This window comes from Macrotis lagotis, chromosome X, assembly GCF_037893015.1.
Source record: "Macrotis lagotis isolate mMagLag1 chromosome X, bilby.v1.9.chrom.fasta, whole genome shotgun sequence".
NCBI lineage: Eukaryota > Metazoa > Chordata > Mammalia > Peramelemorphia > Peramelidae > Macrotis > Macrotis lagotis.
This window is the reverse complement of record NC_133666.1, coordinates 216,194,431-216,202,034: the sequence shown is the minus strand read 5'-3', so window position 1 is coordinate 216,202,034 and position 7,604 is coordinate 216,194,431.

Below are 7,604 nucleotides of genomic sequence, written 5' to 3'. Positions count from 1 at the left end.
AAACTTTAAGAATATTATACAAACATAGGCATTTATGTTGTAGTCTAATTCTTATAATTTACTTATTGCTAAATAAAGTAACATTGATCTTTATTTAAAAAAACTAAGTAGAAAAGGTTATGACAACTAAGCCTAAAAAATAAAGGGAAAATATAAATAATAAAATGGGCCAAAACTCTTTAAAGCATCAGAAAAGGTTAGCATTTAGCTTTTTTTCCCACCATGGAAAAGAAATACTTCAAATCCTTACTTATTAAATTGGAGGACAAATTAATAAAAGGACCAATTTTCATTTTTAATTAGAGTCAGTCTTATTTCTGGATGAAGTAAAGATATGATTGAAGTTTTGAAAATCCTTTTATTTATGTATAAACAAGAATCACTTGCATATTTTACAAGGATTCATCTACTTTTGTGCTTTTAAAATTATTGCCATACATGATATTGGTAACATTGTTCCAGGTTACAAATTTAGAACTGGGTAGAACATTAAGTCATCTAGCTCAAGTCCCTCATTTTAGAGATTAGTACACTGATTCTCAGAACAGTTAAGTGAATTACTTAGAATCACTCAGGTGAGCTACAATGTGAACAAAGAACCTCCAACTCTAAATCCAGTCAGTCAACAAACATTTATTTGGGAATTCAATAAAGTTCCTACTCCATGACAAAAAACACTCTTTCCTCTCAAGTAGTTCACAGACTAATGGGAGGAGATAACATGCAAACCTCTAAATACAGATAAAATATATGCTGTAAATTTGGGGCTAGTCTCAGGGGGAAAGTACTGAAATTGAGGAGGAAAGACTTTTTTGCAGAAGATCAGACTTTGGGTAGGACTTGAAGGATGCCTGATGAACCAGGAGGCAGACCTAAGAACATAGAGTGTTTCAGGCAAATACTCAGAAGAGAGGGATGGTGTGTCTTCATGGAGGAACAGTAAGACCAGGGTCACTGGGTCAAAGAGTGTGTGTGAGAGTGGGAGCATGGTCTAAGAAGATGACTGGGAAATTAGGAGAGAAATACAGAACTCTTTCCATTATTGCAGGAATATTTCTCAATGTTTAGAATTCCTTCATTCCTTCACTCAAGTTCTACTCTTTAATACACTTTTTCTATCTTTTTTAACTCCAAGGCATGGGCATATTAAAAATTACTTTCTTGGACTTGACCAGTGAATTATGTGCTAGCTCTCTTTTCAATTAACTGAGAACAAATTTTTATAACCCTTTATTGAAAAAAGGGAATCTAAATATGCAGTAATTGTCTCTAATTTCATTACTTTCACCTTTATCATTAGAGGCAACTAGGTAGTTCAGTGTTAAGTGTGTTGGATTTGTTGTTGGGAAGAGTTCAGATTTGACCTGGGCGAAATTTCAATTTCCATTTCCTCATTTTCCCATCTATAAAATGAATATTATAATAATAGAGTTGTTGTGAGGATAAAACGAGATAATAGTAAACATTTTGCAAATTTGTACTATATAGGTGGCAGCTAGGTGGCACAGTAAATATAGTACACCAGTCCTGGAGTCAAGAAGACCTGAGTTCAAATGTAACCACAGACACTTAATAATTACCTAGATGTATGACCTTGGAAAAGTCACTTAACCCCATTTGCCTTAAATAAATAAATTAAAAAACATAAATGCTAGCTAATATTATCACCACTCTTATGTGTAACTTGGGTGGTTAGGTGAAGCAATGGATAGAGCACCGGCCCTGGAGTCGGGATTACCTGAGTTCAAATCCGGCCTCAGGCACTTAATAATTGCCTAGCTGTGTGGCCTTGGGCAGGCCACTTAACCCCATTGCCTTGCAAAAAGAAAACAACTAAAAAAAACCTTACATGTAATTCCTTGATGCAATGGATTTTTGGCATTCAGGATAGGGAGACTGTTTTTATACAGGGAATAATCCTCATGTAAAATGAGTGGATACAGTTGAATTTCTTTTAAGCAGATCTGAACTTCGTATTCTTCTCCCTTCCCCCATTTTATGTTTACACTGTCAAGAAAATACTCCAATAACAGTTTAGAGAATAACCTACATGCCCTCTGTTCCAAGGGTCTGGATAGCATCTATGACTCTTCAGTCTTGTAGCCTTAACCTTTGAATTTTGTCATACCAGCAAATGACAATGCTGAAAGCCATCTCTAAAGTTAATCATGGGGCATCTAGTTTAAGCACATTCCTTTTTACACTTTTCTTTGTAGCTAATATTTTCTAATTTATCTCTGTTTGCCTCAGCTCTAAACTCTGTTCCTCTAGCATCATCAATCAAAATAATAAATGACAGTTATATTGAGCTTTAAAGTTAAAAAAGCACTTTACATACTTTATCTCATTTCTGTCACAACAGCCTTGTGATTTTTATGGACACAACTATCTACATTTTACAGAACAGAAAATGAGGCTCATACAGGCTAAATAATTTGTCTATGGTCACATAGCTAGTATGCTAAAGACAAAAATTTTTAAAGCACCTTCTATATATCAGACCACAGTGTTAGAGAGCTTAGATATATTCTATCATTTTTCAGTCATGTTTGATTCTTGGTGACCCCATTTTGGGGTTTGCTTGGCAAAGATATTGGGGCAGTTTTCCTTTACCTTTTCCAGTTAATTTTATAAATAAGAAAACTGAGGCAAACAGGGTTAAGTAAACTTGCCAGGTATCATATAGCTAGTAAATGTCTGAGGCTGAATTTCAACTCATGAGGGTGAGTTTTCCTAACTCTGAACACTTGGGATACAAAGACAGAAATAATACTTTCCTCTCAAGGAGTATACAATCTTCATGGCATATATTTATATATATATATATATATATATATATATATATATATATATATATATATATACGTGAATACAAAGTAATGGGATTGGCAAAGAGGACAGACATTAGTGGTTGGAAGAGTAGATGAAGAAGGATTTATATAGGAAGTGGCATCTGAGCCAAGCTTCAAAGGGATTTAAGTATTATAAGAGACCAAGGTGAGAAGGGAATGGATTTCAAAATATGGAAAACAATCTTGCAAAGGCATGGAGACTAAAAATAGAATGTTGTGTATGAGGAACAGCCTAGGGAAAGTCTGTAATAAGACCAAAAATATATGCTGGAGACAAATTGGGAAAGCCTTTAAATGCAAAACAGAGTAGTTTATATTTTATCCTCATGGCAAAAGGGAATCATTTCAGCTTTTTGAACAAGAGAATAAAGTGTTCAGAACTGAACTTGAGAATTATGTGAGAAGAGGAGAGACTTGATCCCAGGAGATTAAATAGGAGGTGATTTCCATATGAGAGGTGAATGAGAGTCAGGACCCCTGAGCGGAGAAAAGGGACTATACACAGAAGATGGGAAGCCATCAAGTCTTGGCAACTGACTCCATCTCTGCTGAGGAAGAATGAGGAATCAAGGGTGGCTCCAAGGTTGTGAAATCTACTGTGTTTCCATCATAGATCATACTAGTTGCTTTAGAATTATTTCTGTACTGTTACTCACTTAGTTTATTGTATCTCTCTAATCATTATGATTATGGGAACAGACTTGCAATATAGGAATTAAATATTTAGAATATTGGTATATACACTTAATTAAGAAATACACTTAAAGCCTCACAGAGAATACAATTGAAAGTACAGTTGCTTTAAATACTTTAAAGATGTGATTAAATGATAAAAGATAAAAATAAAAGATAAAAATCCTATCTTTTCTATAAATTACCTAGATAAAGACTATTCTAAAATTTCTAGTGAGACAAATTTTGAAAAGTACTTGAAAACTGAGGACAAACTCCTGTGAGATCTTTCAAAAGGTTATAAGCTGACAACTGCAAAAGAATATAAACTGACAAATTATGAGAAATTGCAAGAGGAAGAAAAAAGTACAGGGATATTAGAGGAGTTGCCCAGAATACCCTAATACAGGAAAATCTGAATTCAACAGGTCCCAGATGATCTTCTTGTTTGTGGGTCACAAGATTGAAATGAGACCATCTCTGTGCACTTGGACTCAAAAAAAAACCCCAGAAATTTGCCGAAAGTCTGCTAAGAAAGGAAATAAGGGGCAGAACAGCTTGACTTGGTGAAGCAGGGAACCAGAAGTCACTGGAGTCTGATGCCAGGCAAACTCCAACTGGGAGCAATTCAAAGGACAAGACTTCTTCAGAAGTGGACTAGACAGCTGCACATTTGTGGGATGAACTCAAGAGGTGAATATATAGATTTGATTCAGTGGAATATGAAATTGCACTGGGAATGAAGTCAATAAAAGAGAAAGAAGACCTCATAGGCTGGCGGTGGGGTGGGGGGGAGAAGGTCACTGGGCCCTAGCTCATTACCAGTCATTCAAAGGTCCATTCCACTTGGACTCACAGGAATTTTTAAAGCAGTGAAGTGAGAGACATGGTGTCTTGTTGGGTGCAGACCATAATGAACATTGTATTCCAGAAAGGACTTATCTAGAATTTTGTGGCTATTATCACAAATGTGTAATGAATTATTGTGCTATAGGAAACTGATTCAAATTTAGAACTATAAGAGCCATTTCCCTATTTGTAATTGATATTCATATCAGCAGATAGGAATAAAGTTTTCTAAGGAAGCAATGTTATCAATAAATACATGAAAAATGCTTCCATTAATAATCAGAGAAATGCAAATTAAGACAAGTTTGAGGTTCCATCTCTTATTTGTCAGATTGACAAAACTGACAAAAATGAAGATGACAAATGTTGGAAAGGTAGAAGCAAAAAAAAAGTTACATTAATACACTCTTGAAACAAAATAGCCTAACCATTTTGGAAAGCAATTTGGAAGTACATCCTTAAAATTACTAAACTGTGCATATTCCTTGATACAGCAATACCACATAGACCCAAATACTAAAGAGATATTTACAGCAGTTCTTTGTGGTGGAAAAGAATTGGAAATTAAGGGGGAAGGGAAAACATGGATGAACAAATATATAAATGTAATGTAATACTATCATGCTTTTAAAAATGATTAAGGGAACAGTTTTAGAAAAACCTGGGAAAATGTGTATGAATTAATGGAGGGTGAAATGAATAGAATAGGGAGAGCAATTTATACAATAAAAAGAACTTTGTAAAGACAAATAACTTTAAGAGACTTAAGAGCTCACATTAATGATTCTAGAAAACCCATAAATATGATAGTACACTTATACTACCTACTTCCTTTTGATAGGCTCAAGGATTCAGAAGAAGTCTTGTTTTTGAACATAATCAGTGCATGAATTTGTTTTTCTTGATTCTAAATAAAAGGCTTTTTTTAAATAGGTAGGAGGTATGATGGAGAGAAGATGGATTTTTGTTCATTGAAAAAATACCATTTAATATTTAAAAGAACTGTTCTGCTTTTGCTAAACCACTTGATGAGTTCACTCATGGAAACATACATATTACATTATATGTGTATATATATATATATATATATATATATATAATACATTATATATTTGGTATATATACAACAAAAGCATGACAAGAAAAGCAGGTTTAATCTTCAGAAGCTCTATGAAGAAAGTTAGAATGAAAAAAGCAAACAAGCTTTTCAAGACTTGATCATTTACTTCATGCATGAACCAGTGTTGGTTTATCAAGACTTGGGCAAGCTCTCTGTATTGCACACAGCAATGCTTTTTGAGAACAATCCTATACTAAGAGCTTAATGGTTACCAAAAGCTTGTGGCTTTACTAGTCAAGGACTTAATGACAGTGAAAATTGTTATCCCATAAACAAATTGTAGGTCTTGATATTGAAGTGGATTGTCACTAAATTTCATATATGAGTCTACAATATTTCACTGATATATTGTGACCAAAGGAGATAATTTGCTTGTTGGAAATGGGTAGCAGCATTAGTCACTATGAGTTGAGGATACGCTATCAGTCAAGAAAGATTAATGTGGATGCAGATGATAATTTGAATTAATGTAGGCATATGTCCTCTGGAGGATGCTTTACTGGGAAGACTGAATTTGGAACTAGGTAATTGAATTATGTAGTTTTTTCTGAACTAATCCCAAGAAACAATTGGTGCTACAGGCTGTGCTTTCTAAGCTTTTTTGTTGTCCAACTGGGTCTCAAGGCTTGGGATCTTGGGTACCGGAAGTCTAGTGCAGGGTACTTTTGATTCTAACATTCCTGTTTTTCTACAATTATGTCACTAACTTGGCTACATATTGAATTTCTATTTCCTTTCAGGGCTTTTGGTGAGCATTCAAAAAAAAAAAGATCACTATGACAATTTATGAATTCAAACTGGAGACATGCTCAGTATTCTCAAAGGACCTATTGCCACCTCATTCTGTATACTTGGAGAGCATAAGCACCTGCAAACCATCAGGATTCAGGTGCATTCACTTTTTTGTCTCTGAAGGGATATAGTAAAAGCATAAATCACATCTAGTGATGACTAGACATTTCACCCAGAGTGCTCATGTATATCAACCAAGAACTGAAAAATTTCTACAACTAGTATGTTCTTGAGAAAGAAGTATTTCTGTGTATATGGTTTCCCTGCCAGCATTCTTTCTGACCAAGGTAGAGACTCAGAGAGTGAACTACTTAGGAAGGTGTTGGCCTTGGCACCAATTGTCAAATCTAGAAGCACATGTGAAAGCAATAGCTGCTAGGGAATCCCATAGCCCAAAGGTTTCAATTGCCTGTGGTATAAGCAGAAATCTGAATGGAGTCAACATATGGCATTTCTTCTCTGTACAGACAATACTATCTGAAATAAAACCAAGCACTTTGATCTCATGCCTGCTGATGTTTGAATGAGAGTCAGGCTTAAATTATGCTTTGAAGTTTCAGAGTATGTAGCAAATGCATACATTTCTAAAGTTATCCTGAAAAGGATCTCTTTTCTATTTATGACTTCTGCTCCAAAAACATTTGATAGAAAAAAATGATTATATGATGCCTGAGTTTGCTGTCAATATCTTCATCGAAGTGATAAAGTTTGCAAAGTAATCAAGGTGTACAAGGAAGATGGTTTGTCATGGACTAATGGAAAGACATTCCATATGGAATAATTGAGTAGATGATTTATCTGTTGACAAAATAGTCCCAGAAAGTGACTAGGACCTCCAAAGACAATGCCTTGTTTATGGAATAGTTAAAATTTCCCATGGAGCAGGTCAAAAGCAGCAATGGAGAATGTGACAAATTGCCCTCATCTTTAGCAGGAAATTTGATAATAATTCAGAAGATAATGAGTCATATGAAGAAGGAATTGGGTTTTGGTACCAAGTGGAAGGTCAAGGAACTTATTAGAAATACTCCATTCTGCATTTCCTGCTCTGCCTCATTTCATCTCTATTTCCACATTAGACTCATGACCTCTGGTCTCATTGCCATGCTGCTAACTCAAACCTTCATTAACACCATCTCCATCCACCTCCTCTCTCCTCCCCAGTTGGTGGAGTAAATGGCTCCCCACAGTGTTCTCCTTTCTAGAAGGCGATCTGTCCATCAAGAAAGACTTGGGCATACTGTGGTGTTGCCATTCTGTTGCCAGAAACCACAAACTGGTGCTTTATCAGGCACTATAGGATCACCAAGGTGCCCCAC